This window comes from Agelaius tricolor, unplaced genomic scaffold (genome assembly GCF_023055355.1).
Source record: "Agelaius tricolor isolate 1412-34295 unplaced genomic scaffold, bAgeTri1.0.p SCAF_9, whole genome shotgun sequence".
NCBI lineage: Eukaryota > Metazoa > Chordata > Aves > Passeriformes > Icteridae > Agelaius > Agelaius tricolor.
The window spans coordinates 26,474,178-26,496,227 of NW_027269269.1; the positions used below are offsets into that span (position 1 = coordinate 26,474,178).

Consider the following 22,050-nt stretch of genomic DNA (forward strand, 5'->3'; position numbering starts at 1 on the left):
CTACTGAATATAACTGGGGAAAGACACATTTTCTAAGAGGTTTTGTAGATTGTTTTGTTTTGTGGGTTTTTTTTCCTAGAGGAAATGTGAACTAAATTTTTCTACTGTGAGGCATTTTACATATGCTGTATAAGACTTATACATGTATTGGAGTAATATTGAAAAATTCAGTAAAGTACAAGAATAAAAAGAATGGAAAACAGGCTCAATTTTGTTTTGTTTTTGTTTTTAAAAATAAAAATGTTTTGAATGTCACTTGACAAACAGCAACTGATGACAGTGGGAAAAGCTTTGGAACCGATATTTTGTCAGGGATTTTAATAAACAGTAAGAGTCCTTTGTAATAATACTGAAAATACTTCACCAGCAGAAAAAAACCCCATGCTTTTGCTGTGATCATCTATTTTTGCAGAAAAGAAATTTGATATTTACTGAAATCTTAGCATCTGTCTTAGCAACCTCATTGTGGAAGGATTGATAGATATATTGACAAATTATGCAGCAGAATACAAAAAGCTAAAACTGATTACAAATAAGTTTTCTTGCCTTTTGATGACCTTTTATTTCTTAACTGGGGTATTGTGAGCTTCAGAGTCAACTGGAGAACACTTGTCTTGGGAGGTTATCATCCTTTCCTCACTCTGTTACATTCACCTGCCCACTGATACCAGAAAAATGTATTTCTGATAAATGTGAATGCTTCACTAGTTAGAGATCAAAAGCAAATGTAAGAATTGTACCAGGACTGCTTATGGGCGTTTTGACATAGGGCTGATTCATGTCAGGCAAAAGGATTCTGTGATTTTCCTTTTTCTGGCCTGTACAGATGCTTGAGCTTTGATTCACTTTGTAATAGAAGGAGCATGAAAACCAGTATACTTTTCATCCTCACTAAGGACTGAAGTCAAAATCTCCTTTTCAGTGGTAATTTCTGAACACCAATATAACCAAAACAGCTATAGCTATAGCAAGATAACTGGAGTCCCTGCTCAGAGCTGCTCCCCAGCTCTTCAAAGCTTGGATCTGCTTTGGCTGAGTGATTCTCCTTTGGTACCACCTGCTGCTCATATGCACTGGGCATCCTTCCCAGGGGCTTCCAGCTAGCATTGTGTAAGTACACACTGGAAAGGCTGCATAATTCATGAGGACATAGCTAACGTATCTGCCTCTTGAAAAATGTCCTGAAAGCACTTCTAAACTTAAAGAAAGATCCTACTTTGTCTTCTGGGTCTAGTAAAATACAAAAGGTTTTGGGAGGATTTGCTGTTTGTTTTGTTGCAATTGTTTCCATTGTGAGACTTCAGCAATTTTGAATGAAAGTCCTTTTCCTTCAGCTGAGGCTTCCAGAGGATGATTTGAAATCAAAAGTTAAAGAAGGGATAGGCATTGTGTGTATATCGCTAATGCTGCATCTTTTGTCTACTGAAGTATTTGTAAGCTAGCCTTTAAGTCCATCAAAGATACATTTCAGTGTTTTCTCTACATGTCTTCTGCTTATCCTTATTTTCTCTAGCATTAGGTATACTCAGAAATACATCTATTACTTATACACTCTTCTCTATGTGTCAAACAGAATTTGTAAGTCATTTATGTGAGCACTACACAGTAAACCATTCTCATACAGTGTACTAAATATTAAATATACAGCATAATGTGCTAATAAAACGTTGCTAACATAAGTAGGCCACCTAAATTAGAGACTAAGCCAACTCTGTGATTAACTGTCTCATCTCCTGAATTCCTGAACCTTTGGAAGGCTTTGGTAGGAAAAATAAAGTATAGCATATAAATATTGACAAAATTATTAACATCTAAAACCAGGAGGAGAAAAAACAAACTATATTTGACCATTATAGCAATTAAGAGTAGATTAATAAATTTGTTATCAGCTATCACATTGTACATGTTTGTATGAAGCCTGAGGGAACAATAGTATGTGAATTGGCAATGGAACAGGCTTCCCAGGAAACTGGTCACAGCACCAAGCCTGACAGGGTTCAAGAAGGATTTGAACAATGCTCTCAGGCACATGGTGTGACTCTTGGGGTGTCCTGTACCGGGTCAGGAGTTGGACTTTGATAATCCCTGTGTGTCCCTTCCAATTCAGCATATTCTGTGATTTTATGATACATCTTCATTAATCCAAGGCTTCAAAAGCAATATTACAGAATCATTTCTATGAAATGCTAGTTGAGAAAAGTTGTCTGAGATTCACAACCATGTTTCTGCCATGGTGGTCATGATGATATTACCATTCAGACAAAAAGTTGTGACTGTGTGATGTCCTGAGGTTACTGAGGAGGAGATGGGAGTTGTTTTACACTGCTGAATACTGGGGACTTCAAAGGATCTGTGCTAACTTCAGCAGGTAGAGAAATGTCACTTGTTTTATCCAGAAAGGAGCCTTGAACTTCCCTCCTTTTCAGCATATCTCCTGGGAAGGCTGTGTCACATCAGCACTGTGTTGAGCAGAACAATGTGCCAGAAGGGAGAACGTAAAGATGGGCCCAGCTGGAGGTCTGGCCTAGAACAGCATCTTGTCAGAACCTCAGGGACCTGTGGTGATGACCTTTTTTTGTTTGTGGCACAGATGAGGTTTGCTTCAGCAGGATAGCTTTATTCAGTAAAGAAAATGTGATTGTACTGGGGCTTTTTTATCCTTTGTTGTAGAATTTCTGTCAGGAACTTTGACCAGATTTTCCCTCTGAATTTAGCATCTTCCTAGCAGATGTACAGACGCTAAGGAAGGTGCATATGCCTCACAGGAACTTTATTTTTGCTCAGCTGCAGTTCAGAAACAGCCATCCTATTCACTAGCAAACACGTGAATACAGGATCTTTATACTAAAACTCTTATTTCTATATTTAAAATTCCAGCATGGTATGGTGAGGGGAAGGTATTTGGGGGTTAATAAGGAATGTGTATTCTTCAAAGCAGCCCCACCTCCAAAAAAAATGTCCACAGCCTTATAAAATACCTGGTTTGTGTCCTAAAATAAAGCATGTATTTCATGCTCTAAAAGTCTGAGGTTTGTAGCTGAAAAAGATTAAGTAAATAATTCAGAATTTGTTATGTTTACTTGTTAATAATTAAGCAGGTTAGTCTGTGTACTTTTTATAGGCATTGAACTTTATTTATTTATTTTTATTTACTTGGCTCGTGTTCTGATTCTTAAATTTGAAGAAGTTTCTGCCAAGGAAGAGATCATGAGAGAAAAGGTATCAAGGAGTTAAGTACTGCACAGGAAACAAAATCTGTAGGGACACATAATCTCTGGAGAGAATGGAGAATTGTCATCTCTCACTTCCCTTCTGCATTCCTCCAGACTAATCTCTAGTGCTTGAAGGGAATTAAATTTTAAAGGTGATAATGATTTTTCAGACAAAAGCAGCACCTTTGATTCCTACTTTGTGTTTTCGGAGACAGAGAGGTCTCTCTTTGTTAGGAGGTGACATTTGGTTCCTCTCAGTCAAAATTCCAGCTGTGTTCCATTTCAGAAATAGCTCAGAAATTTGAATGAAAATATTGATAACAACACATCATGTGGCTGTTTTCCTGTTATTTGAGTGAGATACAGTCTGGGGAGATGCTGTAAACTGACAGATTGTAAAGTCTGACATCCTTGTCTTCTGAGGAGGTACGGAGAGGCCACAGCAGCATGAGTTGCTCTCCCAGCCACATTTGGAACCATTCATTGAGAGACTGCATCCTGTGGCAGGTGGTAGTTCAGTCCAAGTGGATCAGTCTGGGCAGATTTCAGTGGTAGTGAACAAGCAAATAGCTTTCCAGGCTCCTCTTGAATCTCAGTATCTGTCACTTGAGAAGAGAATGTGATGAGAAGCAAAATGATTCTGTATTTTTGTCCAGTAATTTTTGCTTGTTGTTTTACATAGCCTAGCCCTGAGCATAGATTGAAATAGAGAAAGAGAAGAGACCTGGTTCTCCCCTCCTCCCTTGCCCACTGCTAATCACATTCTTTTCTTATCTTAAGTAAGGCCACTGCCTAATATTTCTGAATGTTTGAACTGTTTCTTTGGTCTTGGCAGAATAAGATATCATTTGATATTTTCACTCACCTTTTCCAAAGGGGAGACAAAGCACAGGGTAGTGTGAAAAGTCAGCTGAAGTGATCGGCATTAAAAGACAAAAGCTGCTGAAATGTGAGAGTGATCTTTGGACTGTATATTAAAAATCAAAGATTTTAAAAGACTGTTTATGTGAAAATTAATAGCCTGATTTTGTTGACAGTTGAAGTCTTCAACTGTTACCATGGCATGTTTTAATTCCCTGTCTGCACTGGTATTTCCTTCTGAAGAAATACACAGGCTCATTGCTCTGATATTAAAAATGCCATTTGCTTCTCATGTTCCAGGTGGTGATTCCTTTTAAGTAAACTTATGGTACCTGAAGTGAAGGCATATGAACCTCTCAGACAGCATTACAGATGCTCCTTTTTCTCCATCATGTGACTGCTGCCTTCAAAGATCATTTTGTCCTGAGCCTAGACAGTTAATCCAAATCTTTCACAGAGATAAATATGGGCAGGCAGTACTTTTCAAATAAAATTGAGTGGTGCACAGGGAACTTAAATTGTTTCCTGAATTACTTTTTCATGTGTGAAGGGTGTAACTGTAACACAGTTGTTTCTTTAAATTTTTTCTGTACATGTACAAACCTTCCTTCCCCACAAAAAAGCCAAAGCGTATCCAGTTCATTATCTTATACTTCAGACCAGGTCATTGATGTGCTTTGGGCAGTTGTCTTCAGAAACTCTTCAGATAATGTCTTTATCATGGAATTTAATGCTAGTCACTTGATTTATTTTTTTTCCCCCCAGACATACAAGCTTGACTCTTGAGAAAAGTTACAAATATCTCAACTCTAGTTCTCAGTGGACCAAAGTCCATATCACCATTACTACAGTCAGTAAGAGCTGCCCTGTGGTTGTAAGTCCAGTGAAGGGTTGAAGCAGCCCCAAAACTTGACCATTCAACATGGTCCCTTAGTTCAAAGCCAAGGGGTAGTGGTGAGCCTGTGTGAGACAATCTGTTCTTCTGCTAGTAATACTGTCCTGAAAATGAGGGGATTTCAAGCTTTAAGTGTGCCAGATAAGACTTTTCCACAGACATTAAATTCTCACACTTTTTTTTTTTTTGTTACAGTGTTTTTGTCATGCACTGCCCATTTTGCTGAGAATATACTTTTGCCCAAGTTTCATGCCAGGTTGAATCTCAAAAGAGACCGAGAGATTTACAAGTACTCTCACAGTGAATCATGTCTGAGATTCTTTTTTACTCCTATATTCTTAGCATTAATAAACAGTGATTTCTTTCATTCAATTGCTGCTGGACTTTAGTTTGTATGTGTGATGACTGTGTTTGGAAGGAATTGAACTGGAGTGATGCTAATATAATTTATCTTACTCTTTGAATTTTGTTCTTAAATGTAGGATCTTAAAAAGAGAAGATTTACCATCCTACAATATTCCCTCTCCCACCATAACCTCAAGAGAAAATGTAAATAAAATTGACACCTTCTTTACATTTTCTTGAATGGAATGTGGTTATTTCAGTTTCACTTAATCTGATGATAGGTCACTGAACAGTGTTTTTTTCATTAGTAGGAAATATCAGAGGGCCATGCAGCCTATAAGGCATCAACATAAGGAAATGAAAAACTGTGTATTGTTCCTCTTGTTTGCATTTTCAGCAGTACAGGATGTTCTTGTTGCTGTACAATCAATTAGCATAGTGGAAGAGGCATTTTTAATTTAGGATTGTTTAAGTTATTAATTTCTATATTTCTTAATTTTGTGGTAGATCTCATTCTGGTTAGATATTTAAAAAGCAGAGTTAGTAAATGTGCCTCATTTACTTCATCCTGAAAAGCACATTTTGCTAGGAAATCACCATGGCCTAAGTCAAGCCTCTCTGAAGACTGATAGACTTACAGCTTTGAGCCCAATAAGTCTCTAGTGAGCCTATGCTGTGAAGTATTCACCTCTGCTTTGTACAGGGAGTTAACTTTCATGTAAAAGTGAAAAAAACAAAGTGGTTTCCTGAATTGCACGCAGAGTTTTTCACTCCATTGATGTCATACAGATGCATCAGATTTTGAAGGTATTACTTGATATGATATAATTTGAATCACCAATACCCTGTTGATCTAAGTTAAACCACAAGGTTTAAACATGGAGGTTGGAATTGAAAACAAAGTGTATGGCCTGGAAACAGCTGTTTTGGTCCAACAAATTACCATCCCAAGTATAAGGCTTGATTAATTTAAATCATGTATAAAAACAGTTATGAAAACTGTGGCAGAAATGTTGCCTCTAATTAAATTCAGGCATTCAAATGTTTAGAAAGGATCAATTAATGATTGTGAAAATAAAGTAACTGTAACAGTTATACAGACTCTTGTACAGCAGTTCCTGGCAAAAATTACAGCTGACAAGAGGGTAGCTTGTCATCATGAGTAGTTGTACAAATGCTCAAATGCCAGTAGGCCAAAGAAGAGAAACTGAGACTTTTGACTTGGATTTAATCCTCTGCAGAATTTGAGGAGTCTAAACATTGCTGGAGGTCTGACTGATTAATGTGTTTTAAAATAAAAAACTTTCTCTTGCACCTTGTGATCAGATTTTCCCAGGCTCTTTCCATGCTTTTCAGGCTCCCCAGTACCACCCTCTCTTACTGGGCTTGCTCAGCAGAGCCTTCTCTCCCTGCAGCACGTTGTGTGCCAGCAAGCTCAGAGTGGTGCAGCTGGTAGCTGAGGTAGACATTAGGCAAACAGTACCATTTTGTACCTAATAGTATCGCTTGAATCAAACATATCTTCATGCAATCCATAGCAGCATTTAAAGGTCAAAACTGCATCCTCATTACTCAATATCTAGGCCTTTTGCTTTGCTTTATTCATTGTCTGTGCAGATCTGACAGACTGTTCCAAACCATCCTTCTGTAATGCTGGAAAGTGCTAACAGCCACTGTTCAACAAGTCTCTCTCTATTCAGGCAACTGCAGACCATAGGAAAGCACAAGCATTTGTTGCACATCCTTAGATCAAGCAAAATAAACCTCGTTCCCTGCAAACAGTGGAAGCTGCCATCCAGCAGCCTGTGCTGAGTACACTCAGGACTGAGCCACACAGGCTGGGGGATTGTCACAGGGAAATTTCTGCGAATGCTGCTGGAGACATTGTTTGATTGTAATGACCACAGGTAGAAAGCACCCAGAAAACAAAAGGAAAATGGCAAGATCTGAAAAGAAATTGTGCGCATGCCTGAGAGAAAGAAACAGAAGCATCCCTGCAGTAGCCAGGAACTGGTGGGAAGTCAGACTTGGAAACAATGAGCCTGAAAGCCTACTGTTGTTATATCTTCTTTATTTGAGAAAGCAACACTTTGTGAAGGCTCTCCAAAGATGAGTTCATTCTCATGAGTAATTTCTTCTCATCTATAATCCCAGTAGTTAAAATATCTTTGTGGCTAGCTATGAAAAACCCCCACTAGCAAAATAGATATATTATTTTTATAATATATAAACAATTTCTTAATTTTTAAATTACTTTAGTAATTTTTCTAAAATTATATTTTTAGGAAATTTATATATATATATTATTAAAGAATACCAGCCATTTTAGTTAGTCCTGCCACACTCAAGCTGGCATTTGCTTTGGACACAGGTTCTTACTGGCATTAGCTTTGGACACAGGTTCTTATGTGGAAAGTCAGCACTTGAGAGGAACAAAGGGAACTCACTGGTCCTGCAAGGAAGCAGGAAGCTTGACTGGAATGGATTTGGCACTGTAATCTAAGTGAACCTCTTAAAACAGGGATTGGAAACTGTGCCAATCTGGTCCCTAAACCATATTCTGAATTGGTGAAGGAGGGTTCCCAACTTCTTCTTTCAGTCTTCAAAATGCTTACTTTTTCCTCGGCTGTGTGATAGCCACTTCTGAGCATTTTGGTAGTTAACAGTGTATGGCACTAGGTCTGCTTTTGGTTCTTTGTTTCTTCAATGCAGCCTGTGGAGAGGTTTTCTGAACATTTTAGTCCTTAAAGCCATTTCTAGTTGAAAATATGAAAATGTTATACATGTTTTTCATTAAAAAAAAGAAACTCTTTAGACTCAACCTATTAGAGAACTTACCTCTAACTTTTTCCAAAATTCATTTGAATGACAAACATAACAGGCAAAACTTTGGTTGTGATACACATTTGTTTTTATCCCTAAGATGAATTAAACGACACTTAATGGAAAAAAATTACTTTCTTGAAGCATGCAATCTTAGAAATCACTCCCTACTTATTTTGTGTCTAGCTGTATAACTTCCCTCCCTGAAGCATGTGCATAGCATAACATTTGAAATACTAGTACATTTAGTTCATTTTTTTGTCACCTGTGCACTGCATGCAAATGTGTAGGACTTTGTTTTGTCTTCCTTCAGATAGGTGTATGTTTATATGTATACAGCATTCCACCCACTTCCCCACTGAACACCAGCTATTTGACTGTTATGGAAACTCAAGGTTTTTTGTGTGCAAATCCCTAAATATACTAATTTCTTTTCTTTACAGCAGCATAAGAAAGAAGTGTTGAGAGCTGCTCTTAACCCTTTTGGAGGCCAAAGTCAAAAGGTAAAACCAAATGCTAATGTTTGTGTTTCTGAAGGTGTTGACATCATAATTGTTTGGAAATGCTGTTTCCTTATCACATCTAAACTGAGATTTCCCACAGGAGAAAAGCAGAGATACGGTAAGAGGAATCAAAACATTATTAGGCCTCTTTAAGAGCCACCAGCATATCTGGGCATAAATTATAGAGGTAAGTTACAACTGGTAAACTGCAATTATCTGTTTTACTTAATATGAAAACATTGGTGTTGAGAGTCAATGGGAATTTCAGTAGGATTTAATATTGCTAAGGATTTAATGATTTTTGTCTCACTATTACTTGATAGTTTTTATGATATATAAAGTTTTTTCAAATTACAGTAAAACAAATCCTGTAGCTCTTTTCTCAGGCAAGAGTCCCTCAATGGGAGTTTTGCCTGAGTGAGAACTGAATGAGGTCTAAATAATTAGCAATTAAAATATTCAGTTATTGTGCTACTGTATATAACAAAGCACTGGAGGTATTAAAAATTGCTAATCTCCTTCTTATTAAAATGTTAACTGCTAAACATAATACAGTTTTGCATTTCTATCATTCATTTTTGCAGTTCATTAGTAGAGGTGAAATGTTTGTGACAAATAGTCATTTGAACTTTTAAGGGATTGACTTTGTTTTCCTGGCATTTTAGTTAGTATTTCCAACTGAGTTAATTTACAAGCAGAAGTTTTTGTGTAAGCCATGGATTTTAGTAAAAAACCTGATCATGAGCAACTTCTCACATGCCGTTCATCAGTATTTGCAGGAGAAAGCCATTGGTAGGCTACTCCTCAGGAGGCAGGGCTGGGGAGTTTGAGTATGTAATTTATGTATGTTTATGGCAGTTTGAGTATGTAATTTATATACATTTTGATTAAGCAGCTTCTTGTAATGGACTCCAGTGATAGGTTAAGGGTTGTCCAAAGGGTTTATGGCACAGTTTTCAGTGAGACACTGGCATGTGAACAGTTCAGCAACTGGCTAAGGAGCAAAGCTGTGCACCACAGGCCTCTTAATTAGCACATGAGCTCTTTATTACCCTGCTAGTTAATGTAAGGGCCAGACTGTGTTCTCATCCTGCTTCACAGTGCAAAAGAATGAGCGAGATGCATCTCCTGTCTCCTTCCTCATGTAGCAGCAGAGGAAGTGTGGGAAGGGAGAGTCATATTTGGTGTTAGAGAACAGAGTGGTGAGTGAAGGTGGTAACTGGTAGAGGAAGAAGATGAGTTTATGAAAAGATTTGGTGGCAGGTGAATTTCCCAGGGGAAGGCGACACCCTCAATGCTATTTCCCCCATAGTCACTCCCTGGAGTAGATTTTGTTACTATGCCTAAAGGGTATTTTTTTTCCTAATCTTTCTTTAGAGACATTTAGACCTAGGCATTTAATTGTGCCATATAACTTTTGGCAATTCAGGCCATGATTCTGCAAGGATTTACACGTGTATTTCACTTACAGCATTATGACTAATCCTGTTGAAATACATGAGATTAATTGCAGGACATAAAGTTAGGCATGTATATTTGTCTTTGCAGTAAAAGAGGTGTAGTTTAATTTATTTATTTACTTTCAGGGTGGGAAATTATTTTTTAAAATACATAAATACATGAGATTTTCCACTAATTTTGTAACAATAAAAGAGGAGATGGATGGTAGCAAAATAAGCTTTCTGCTTGCTCCCCAAAATTACATTTTTGTCATGTTCTCAGCTGTAAAGTATGGGTAAGAATAGGCTGTTAACATTTTCCTTTTTGCATGAACAGTTAAACCTCCAGCTAGAATGAGATGATCATATGATTTATTATAGAGGAGTGAACAGGACAGAAATCAAACAGGAAGGCATGTGTACTTGTGTGGACTCTTGTTTATAATTTCATCAGATTGGTGCACACCTCAGACATTTTATTTAGTGATAAGATATGCAAATTATTCTGGAGCTAGCAGCAATACCTTCACCTGAATGTCAAAACTGGCAGAGATTTTTAAACCAAACCTCAATAACAACTTGTATTTTAAAGCAACTATTCCTAAGATATAGCTACCAACTACAGACAAGTAAGTGCGGAATTGTTTCCTACTCTCCTTCATACCATTTTCCTTCCTCTCTTGTTTACCTCCGTGGTGGAACAAGGCTGCAGGCTTACCTGTAAATACTGGGTGTAACTATGGGCAACAGTGCAGATGAGCTACAAAGGTATGTGGAAGTTTGTGCAAAGCACAGGAATGCAGTTTGAAAATGGGGACACCTAAGGAATGAGACGTACCAGAGAAGATATCTTCTGTTTCTCCAGATGCCTACATCACATCTTTGTATCTCTGAAGGGATGAGTAGCACAGACTCTTCATTTCAACTGCTTGCTCTGTCTTTGGTTTTAGTTTTCTTGCATTTGTGTCCTTAAATCAGAATGTGGTAGTAGAAGCCTGTGGATACAGTGAAACATTTGGATGGTAGCTTTGCCATGGGATTAAGAGCTGAAATTCCCCAAAGCTGTAGATGTTTAGCTGCTGGGGTTTTGGTTTTAAGTGTACATACACTCATGAGAAAAAGGGTGAATATGCAGCCTGGGATTTAAATGTTAGATGTGTTTACTTTTTGAATCCTTGTTCAAGTCAGTGTGCACTGACTGTAAAGTGACAATCCTGTGCATTTTCCCTAGATTCCTCCTCTTTTCTCTGTGGATGTGTGCACATAACTATGCCCAAACACTTCCATCTGAAGTTTTCCTAGGACTTTCTTGGCTTGTTTTCTTCTTGTTGTTGTTTTTAGTGTGTGTACCTAATTAACCAGAAAGCTATCTGGACTAAAAACATCCAGCCAAGGGTGGCAACTGAAGTTCCTGATTGGAAAGATTTGACCTGTCCATAAAATGTAAGTCCTGTAATACATTCTCATGGATCCGGGTGCTCTTTGTGAAAAAGCCAAAATACTCAAGTCTTACTGCTTGTGTGGATTTGGGCCACTGCAGCAGAACATTTTGTTTACAACAACTAATTCTAGGACCTACTTTGGTGTTGTGCATACTTGATTTCTACCTACTCAAACGGAAGCACTTCAAAATAATTAAAGTAAATGAATTATCCACACACAGAGCAAACCCTTTCAGAGGGAAAGTGAGTTTAAGGAAAGCAAGAATCTGCTTTTTTTGGGGGGGGTGTTTCTTCTGAACCATGTATTTCAAGGTCTTCTTAAATAAGAAGCTGATGCTTTTGTTGAAACATAAAAAATAAACCTGAATTTTTGATTGTCATTTCTGCTGTGGCTGATGAAGTTAAATAATTGAAAACTAGAAAAAAAAACAACAGATGAAATTTGTCTTTTCAAGCTGAAGTCCAGGCAGTAGTGTACGGACTCTGCAAAATGCTTACTGAGGTAGCACTGGAAGAGATACAGTGGGTGTTGTGATATGTTCACTTTTAATGCACTGCTGTAAAAGAATTGGAAAGATTTGGAAATATTTGAGGGAATTTTCCTGATAGGCTGTAGGAATTCTCCTGGTTTAGTCTTTCACCCGAATGGATGCACTTTAACCCTCCATTGCAGTCCTGGTGCCATGGTTGCAGCTTCCAACATTGACACTTGGCCAGTTGCCGCAAGAATTGATCACTTGTTTCTGTATAGGGAATAGTTGCCTAGATTGGATACCAATAACCTTGTTAATCCTACCAAAACCTATGCATTCATGTTTGATAAATGTTGATACTGGAATCTGTCATGTTCTTTCAACATCAAGCTTCACAGGAAATCTCTGCTTCCATGCAGAAGTCCTCCTTTACTTGCAGCTTCAGGAGGTGAAATTCAGCTTCTTTCTTATGTTGACACTACGTTTGCTGGTTTTTTTCACTGCTGAATTAGATCCAGGCATCTAGTAGCATTCCAGAGGGAGAGGGGACCAGCATTGCAGCCTGCACTGCTGTTTCTTTGCTTGGGATGAATAATAGCCCACTGGGCTAGTTAACCATTACACTGACTTTTTCCTGTTCCTTCATAGCTGATTTTTGCCCAGGGGACATGGGTTACCAGAGCCTGAACCCAAAGTTCAGTATTGTGTGTTTATGTGTGTTCATGAGTGTTTATGTTTACCTGCATGCATGTCTGCTGTGTTAACCAGCAGATATTCTAGTAAAAGTAACAGTGCCAGGCCATTGTGCCTGCTTTGAGGTATAAGTCACAGGTAATATTTTACTCCCCCTCCTTTACTGTTTTTGATAATGAATTTGAAAGTATTAGCCTCTTAAATCAACACACTCGTTTCCTCATTCAGTTCTTTAAGCATGGAGTTTCAGGATGCTAAAATTCTCTTTCTTAGAGCACATTTGAATTGTGTGGCCTGTGATTCGTGTTGTTTTGCCAGGGGCCATGACCTGATACGTCCTCTGTGAAAAAGATAACATCCGTCTTCACTGAGAGTGAAAAAGTGGTGGCAAGAAGTATATGCCAGGAAAGTTTTTTGAGATTCAGAACAAGGTAATTAGCTACCATGGTTTTTGATCACATGTGTGCCAGGGTCAAAGCCAAGAAGAAACTTTCAGTCATTCTCATTTTCTTCTTCATCTGAACTGCAGATCATCTGGTAGTATCTGAATGATGTGGCACAGGTGACACTTGCCACTTTTGCCACATAACTTGGAACATAATTTGACTTTGAATTCTTTGTTCTGTGCCAGTGACTCAGTTTATGTTCGTCAGAAAGGATAAATAGCAATTTTGCTGTCCAGATGTCACATTCAGGTGTCCAGACAGATTAAAGTACTGATCTTTAATATCTCTGGTGTTTGTTTTGGGAAAGTTAATTTTCTTCAGTGGATAACTCAAGACAGTGACTTTTTTTGCTTCTTCTCCTGGCAGATTTCTCTTCCATTGTCTTTAAGACAGGGAAGACTTGGCTCCCCTATTTTTCTGTAAAAGTAGAATGCGGCTTGACAAGTAATTAATTGTAAAATAGAGGGCTAAATCCTCCATCTGGTGGTTCAGGATTTTAGCTTCAAATGTTATTGTGTCCTGCAAAGTTCAGGAGATATATCTTTCACTGAGTAGTATGGTGAAATAATTCCCTCCCTCCCTCCCTCTCTCCCTCCCTCCCTCTCTCTCTTTATCTTTCCTTCTCTTTATTTATCTTCCCTTCTCTTTCTCTTTATTTCTTTCCTCTCCCTTTCTGTGGTAGTATCTCCCTCTTTCTCTCCCTGTCTGCTCTTTGAGTAGATGGACATCTGTTTTCCTGTTAGACCTGAATCAGACATTTGTGTGGGGACACTGTGATGCTGCTGCTGAACACCTTCCAGGTGCTTTTGTTGTTCTTTTAGTAAGCCTTCCAGTCAAAGCCAGCCTTTAGTTGTACAGTAGTTTGATGAGCAGAGCAGCATTCCTGCATAACTTCCTGCATAACTCAGTGTTCTCAGAAGTGTGGGTTATTAAAAGACCAACCCCTATTTCTCCTGCACCACGAGTGAAATGGCAGACAACAAAATAAGAGACAGCAAGAAGTCAGCAGCCGTGGGAGCTGGACCACTTCTGTGGCAGCAGCACATTTTAGTGCCAAGAAGATGAGCTAGACCATTTTGACTCTGAAAAACAGCTTTGAGGCCATTTCAGTCATTCACTTTGGGTCTTTGGAATCAAACATGTATCATTCTTACTGATATTAATAGGACTTGAGGGATTATACAAGTCTCTATGCCTTCCAAAGGCATATCTTTAGGATGGCAGAGAGAATTCATGAAAGTAGGCAGAGGCTCTTCTGAGAGAAAAGCAGCTGAAAACTTGTATTTTTTTCTGGCAAGAAATCAATATTGTAAAAAGAAAAAAAGAAGCAAGAAATGTTGCTCCTTAGTCACTTATAGAGCATTTTAATTACATAAGTTTTTATAAATCTGAATTGTGGTCATTAGCTGCAGAACTTTGATCTGAAACTTTTTCCTTCCTCTGAATTAAAATATCTTTACAATTATGTTTATAGGCACATTTAAATGTTTGGGGTTTCTTTATGAGATGGGACTGCCCCAAGATGTCAGTATCTCTGTCTAAGCATTCTCTTGTAAGTTACATTTTAACAGTTTGATTGGTATGTGGCTGAAACACAGTGTTCCAATCCCACCTGTCTGGCTGGGCTATAAACATGAGATGAGCTCTTTCCATGTAAACTTTAAGCTTCCTTGAAATTCTGGAGGCCACCAGACTGAATCACTCTCAGGTTAACTCCTCCACCAAGACTGGAGACTCTTATCATGACTTCAAACGTCATCAAGAAAAAGCATCTTTCTCTTTGCCTAGACATTATTCTACATTATACTAAATTCATTCATTTTGGGGTAACTAAACTTCTCTAGATCTTGGGGAAAATATTTTTTTTTTACCTAATGAAAGTCTTTATGTTTGAGAAGCAGCTTTTCTTTGGTTATTTTGCAATTAGTTTTAAAAATCTTTATCCTCCCACTATTCTTCCTTATAATTGGTGACTGTGAGCAGAGAGACATGTGGAAGCAACATTGCAATGTGAAAAAGCCAGTTATTATCCAGACTGATCCAAATAAGCAAGCCCACCATCCTCTCAGGCTCTTCAGAAAAGTGTGGTTTTCCAAAGCAGTTTTCTTCTCCTCTAGGGAGGAGAGTTGCACATATTTTTGTAAAATGCCCTCATCCATCTACCTCTCAGGCAGATCTCCTTCCTATAGTTTGGAGAGCTGCCTGTGGATTTTTGAGGAGACAGTTGCTTGTGTATGTGCATTGAACATCCATGGCCTGCAGGTGATCCTGTTATCTCTGGGACTGTGCTTTAGTAAAATAGATTAATGTTCAGTTACCCAAGCTTTGTTTATGCCACTACTGAAAGGCAGCAGCAGCTGAGAAGTAACTTGAATATGCCCTCTCCTGGTGTTGTTGTATTAAGTGCTGTTTTCATTCTCCAGTTAGGATTTCCATAATCTAGCTTTAAAATGATGAGTTCTTTAGGTGCTTCAGATCCCCAGAGTCATTCTGTAGTGTTTTAAGATGCTGGACTTTATGTTCAAGAAGTGACATGACCTCTTCTTCTCTCTTCTTGGGTACAAAACCTCATCAATTTTCTGAAGAATATATGTGCCTGTAAATAATTTCTATCTCATAATGAAATTGATGTTTATCTTAATATTGATGCCTTAAACAGCAAAAGGAAAAATATATTGAAAACAGGTATTTTTTCACTTTGAAAACAGGTGTCTTTTCTTTCTTCTTATGTAGCTATTAACAGAGTAGTTAAACTTGTACTTACATTTTCAGATCTCATTTTTTTTAATATTGTGTTGAGAGGGAAAAACATCAGTTTAAAAATCATACTTCTCCTTTAGAAACCTTTTCCTTAACATCTGGTAATATGGGTGTTAGGGTTAGTTTGGCATATTGTAGGAACAGTACATATAAGCCTTGAGCTTAAATTTTGAAACCTGTACATTCAAAATTATGTACAGTTGATCTGGATATAGCTTGCAGAATTACAGAGTTTAGCCTTTAATTAAAATGTTACTTCTATTTTGTCAATGAAGTAATAATAAAAGGTATGGGTTTTTAAAAACAAAAATCATGATTTAGCAGAAGTTTTTCCTGCTTTTTTGTTTAATTTTCTAACCAGGGATTTTTTTCTTGAAGTCTTGCCAATGGCAAAAATAAGGAGGGAATGTGTGGACTCATGCAGAGTGCTCACTAGGGCAAAAAAAAAAAGAAAAAATAAAACCCCTAAGCTATGTCTGAGTAAATGTCACGTTTCTCTGATATGAATGAAATGCAGAACTCACTGCTTTGAAAAAATAAAATGAAGTAACCTCTCCATTTACAGAACAATTTCTCTCTGTGTTCCACTTCCATTTCTTACTGGAAATCAAACAGCTTTGTTTTTCAGCACTTCTCCTGCAAATTCGGTCCCTTGTGCACACACACAAAACCCCCTAAATCTATGCATCCTAGGGAATCAAAGATTTTGGAAAGTACATTTTTCATAGGTGTTTATAAATATGTCTTAAAAATTCCCATTGCATGAATTTCTTAAGGGTATAATACATGAAACCACAAAGAAAAATGTTATGGCAAAAAGTACTGAAGCAAACTGAAATTTAGATCTTCGCATTAGGAAGACTGACTGAAGTAACAACATTGCTCAGATGCTGAAAACAGAGCAGTTGAAGTAGAACTGGGTTTCAGTCTGAGGCTTTGCTTTTGACCTCTTGCTGGTAGGGAGTTCTAAGACAGCATTGGTTTCATCTTCAGTTGCCTCTAGAATCTCTTCAGTTATGGAAGATATCTGCCAATGAAATACAACTAGAATTCTTCATTCGTTTGTACAACTTCAGGGTATTATTTCTTAACACAGCTTTCAATTAGGTAAAAGTTCACAGTAACTCCTGCAGGAAATATTCAAGTGGATTATCCCGGGAAACCAGGAAAAAAGATTTTAGTTTAGTTTAGTTTAGTTTTTAAGAGGAGAACCTTGAGGAATATCTGTGGGCTTTTTGGGGGTTTCAGCTTCTTTTCTCCAGTGCACTGCGTCCACTAAATGTAAGGTGGTAGAACTTTTTCCTTCCACAAAGCTGTCATTGTTTTAAGGCCATTCTGCTCCCTCTGAACATGTATTGTAACAGGTGCCTTACTTGCTTGTCTCTCCTGGAGAAGTTTTATGGATTAAAGCACCACAGGTACCCTGCACAGTGGCACTATTAACAGTGTGGAATGATGTTGGGAGAAAAACTCATATGGAAGCTACACACCTAGGTGCAGTTAGTAAACAGAGATAGTTCTCCTCATTAAGCATAATTAAACCTAATATTGACTGCAAACTGTTACTTACCTTAAACTTCTCTGCAGACATTGTGGGAAAGGGATTAACTTAGCAGATAGGTACACTAATTACTACTTTCTTCACATTAAAGTTACCATCAGCAAGGCCTATATTCATAAATAAAACATAGTAGGGGATGAGAGACTGAGAAATATGTAAATTCATTTGCAGAAAAAAAAAAAGACCAAATTAAAAAAAGAAAGTTGACTGATGCTACTGGAAGCAAAATGGCACTCCAGCTAATTACCATGAAAAGTATGATAAATCATGGACGTGTATCCTTGACTTCTGACTGATAGAGCCTGGAGAGTGCAATCTCTCATGCGTAGCTGCCTCTGACTGATTTAAACCCCTACCACTATCGGGTTTGATGGGAAAGCACAAAAGTGTGTTATTTTATTTCCTTGGCTATTGTTGCTACCTCATTCTTCCTAGAAATGACTTGCAATTATTGTAAAAATACAGTCTGATTTCTTGTCTGCAGAAGAATTGTTGTTTGATGCAATTGACAAACAAAGGCTCCAAAGATGGTCTACTTATGGTTTAATAGCTGCATTTTCAAATGCAATTGATCTGGTATATTGAGACGACTATAGGGATATAATAAAATGTCAAGGGAGGGGCTGCTTTTGCTTTTTTATACTTATTCTCATGGGATAGATCTTGAGTCCCACAGATGAGATTAAAAGTCAGAATCAATTTAATTTATGAATTTCTATTTGTTTTCTGTAGATTTTTAAGTTGCTCTGTGCTTCAGCTTTTTTATCTGTTTCCTCCCAAATTTCATAGTTTTCTGCACCTAACAATTGCTACAAGGGACTGCACACACTTAGGATTATTCAGATGAGAGGCTTCCAGGATAAGGCCACACTATGTGTTATCATGTCAGTGCTGTTACTGCTTAATCCAGTTAATACTTTAAATTTGAATACATAATGGTGATGTGGTTGTTGTTTGTGGGGTATTTTCTGTTTTCCTTGTATATCTGTCTGGAGTACTTTTTTGGTTGAGCCATATCAGAATAAAAGTCCTATTGTTGGGCTAGCTCACACCAGAATGATCTGAGGAGAGATTTATCCTGAGTTTCCTGACAAGGGCATTGCCCAAGCCACAGGCATAGGAGAAGCTTGAGTACACCAGTATTTAATGTGCAAGGTTGAAATTTACCATCAAAGTGATGTTCTTATTATGTAGATATTTTAACACAAAATTATTATTGGCTTCTACTGAGTATTAGCCTTTAACTTTTTATGAAAGGAAATTCAATCTTTGTAATGCTCGCAGTTCCACATTTTGCTGAAAGAAGGGGAGGGAAAAGTGAAGTGGTTAGTAGAACATTTGCAGATAGGTTCTAAGCAGTGAGTACCTTGTTTGTTAAGTTGTTTAATTTATCTTTTTGGTTTCTTTTTTTTTTTCCTAGAGATATTTACCCCTGTGATATTGTTATGATGTATATGTAGGAATGTGTAGTTCCCAGGTAGGGGTATTATGCTTCAAGCAACAATGCTTATGTATTAACAGTGTCTTCCTGCTCTGATAACCCTTACTCTTTGCAGCTTTTTGTGTAGCCAGCAGCAGTGTTTATAGATGCTATGTGCTTTTTGCAGTTTCATTGAGTTTTGACAGCATAGAATCTGAAGAAATACTTCAAAATTGTTTCAGAGCTGCAAATTGCTTTCAAAATTTACATGGCTAAATTCTGCAGTGACTTACACACTATAACAGGTAGTTAGCAAAGCAAAGATATGTCCTCTGAGCAACAGTCCAAAATTATTGCTAGCTAGCGGAATCACAGGTTAAAGTAAGAACAATTTACTGGAGTAAATACAAATTTAAAGGCTAGTTTGTTGCAGCATTAAAAAAATAATTGCATGGCTTCTCTTGTTTAGGACTACACAATGGAGCAAGGAGCTTTCACCTGGGATTCAATCTGAGGAGCTATTTGTTGGGTCAGCTTCTTCAGAGAGATTTAGAACAACTCTGTTATGGGCAGGTTTCTTTTTTTTCCTGGTTCCCTTCCTTTTCAAAGGGAAGAAAAAAAGGGTCAATGTATGGAAAACAGAGAAATAGACTTGAGACACGGATGTTATGAGGCTTCACAGCCTGTAAATTTCTGTTTATGATCAAGGTTCCTGGCCAGACTTCTCCAGACTTATCAGCTAAATGTCACAGGGAGTCTTACTCACATTGTATCTGTAACAGTGGACAGCCTAAATCCTGGGCAGGCATTCCAGCATTTGGCCTGTTAGTAACATCTGCATGGTTTTTCTGATTAGAAATTGAAATTTGGTATATCAACTTTATAAGGAAACATTGCAAACAAGTATTTTTGATAAACAATAAACATTAGGAAAACTCTATTACATAAGAAATGAGAATATAAACTCCAACCATATTTTTTTGGAGGAAATAATAATTCTACTTTGTATGTTAGTATTCTAAAAATAAACTGTATTAATTCTCATTTTCTACCCAGCCAGCTGGTGTCCACTGGATACTTAAAGTCCAGTGGATACAATGGTAATTTATCTCTTTGGTCTCTTGTCAAAGTCATTCCCTCCAGTTCTTCTAAGAGCTCTTAAGCTTCTAGCAAAACTATTTTCTAAGTAATAGTAATAACAAACCTGAAACCCAGTCAACTCTGCAAAGCATAGGCCAAATCCTGTGAATTCATACTGAGGCAAAATTTACACTGAAGTCAAAATTAGGAGCTTTGTCACTTGCAGGATTTCTGTCAGGCATAAAATCCTACTTACTTTCTTCCCCTGTGGTAAGGATGACTGAACACACTATAGATTGTTAGAAAGTTTGGACACAGAAAATCATTTTTTTTTAATTAAGGCATATATTTTTATGAGCATTCTTTTGGGAAGGGAGTATCTCATTTAAGTAATAATATTTCTTAAATAATAGTTGAATGAAGTATTTGAAGATTATAATTTTCATTCTCATCAATATCAGGACAGCAGGATCCCAGGACTAAGACAAAATTACTGAATATGGACATATTTTTGCCAAGTACAATGTAGAAATAGGAGACCAAGCTTTAAAAGATGGATGATACTTTTTCTATGAATTTAAGTCATATTCTTAATCAACTGGTTTAAATTTATTTGAGTTAGGCAGAATGTGTCTGTTTTAAATACTCTTCCATTTTGTACTGGGTATGTAATAGGTTTCAAACCTTTATTCAGGTACACTTAGGTCTGAGAGAAAGTCCATTATTTCTCCATCTGAAGTTGTTCCCAGTGGAATGTTCTCAAGAATGACAGTAGTAGAGCTCATGTCATTGTCCTCCTATCAGAACCTAGCAGCAAAAGTGTGTGGCTGTGAGGACACTTTACCAGCATCTTGGCATTTTCCTAGTAGATATCAGTAGATTCAGTTACTTCTTTTGCCATGTTAAATACTAGTGTGCTTTGAAACCTGCACTTCCTTACTTCTCCTGCTTCCTATTCATTTTCCTGTTTATTCTTATCCTTCCCCCATAAATTGTGTTCTCTGATCTCTCTCTCTCTGTTTCTGTTTTTCAATAGCTCTGCTCTTTCGTGACTAAAGCCCTGAATTACATTGTCCTTACTCAAGTAAAACACCTCTTGAAGTCAGTCATGGGTTTATCTTCCTGTGATTTGGCCTTTGATGTTGTTGGGTAATTACATTATACCCATAGGAAACCCTCTGTATATTGGGACATAGGCTTCAGTCAACCTAAGGCCAGTTGATTATACATTTACCTGTAGAATGAATCTGCCTACTTCCAGTGCCCCATTTGGAAACTTGTTAGAAATGTGTATGCTGCTTTAACATGCAAATTCTATTGAGTAGGTGGAGAATAAGTTTTTTTGTCTGATAGGTTAGTACCCATTTAAAGACATAGATGGCAATCTGCTTGTTTAATGTTCAGTAAAATCTCAATGTTGAGTGTCCAGGGGGTGTGAAATGCTTAAAACAAAATAACTTGGGAGCTGAGGAGATAATTATATATGAGAGGAAATACTAGGAAGGGCAAAGAATGCAAATGAAGGCAGGCCAAGATAGATTCAGTGCCACAGACAAACCCCCCATTTACCCCTCCCTCCAATACACAGACAATACCTTCAATATCCTATGTGAGTTGGTGAACATTCTGTTGCATCTAAAATGTGGATGCATTGCTTCTACTGGATATTCAAGTCTCTTAGCCCACCCTGGTTCTTTGAAGTCCCAGGTTACACTTCTTTTGTGTTGGGGAGAAAGTAGGGAATGGTATTTCATTGTAGAAGAAGGATTTTATTTGGGTGTTGCAATTTTCTGTTAAGATTATTTCTTTCTGCCATGAAATGGAACATATGGGCTGTTTACACAAAAGGTATAAACTATGAATGTCAGGTGATTGCAAGAGATAGTCCAAACTAAATGCAGTTGTCCATAATTAGTCCTGTGCTTCATTTCTCCTTTGCTGAGACAAAATAAAACCCTGATCACTTTCTCTCTTACCAAAACTGGAGACTTTCTGTGTCTGCATCTCTGATGTGTTGTTAGGCTGTAGCAGAATGCTTACAGATGAAAGTGTTCTTACCCCTCTTTCCCTTAGTATCTACTATTGACAGTGGGACTT

The 22,050-nt window shown here is 37.6% G+C and overlaps 1 protein-coding gene across 3 annotated transcripts in view; it reads left to right on the forward strand.

Moving 5' to 3' along the window:
* The window catches only part of ZBTB20 (zinc finger and BTB domain containing 20), a 474,982-nt gene that overhangs the window by 78,159 nt on the left and 374,773 nt on the right, over positions 1 to 22,050 (forward strand). For 2 of the 3 annotated variants that reach the window (XM_071433329.1, XM_071433328.1), the window contains exon 2: positions 8,580 to 8,639. The gene's annotated coding sequence lies outside the window, so the exon portion shown is untranslated. The remainder of the gene's footprint in view (positions 1 to 8,579; positions 8,640 to 22,050) is intronic. The other variant, XM_071433331.1, reaches the window with a different exon arrangement.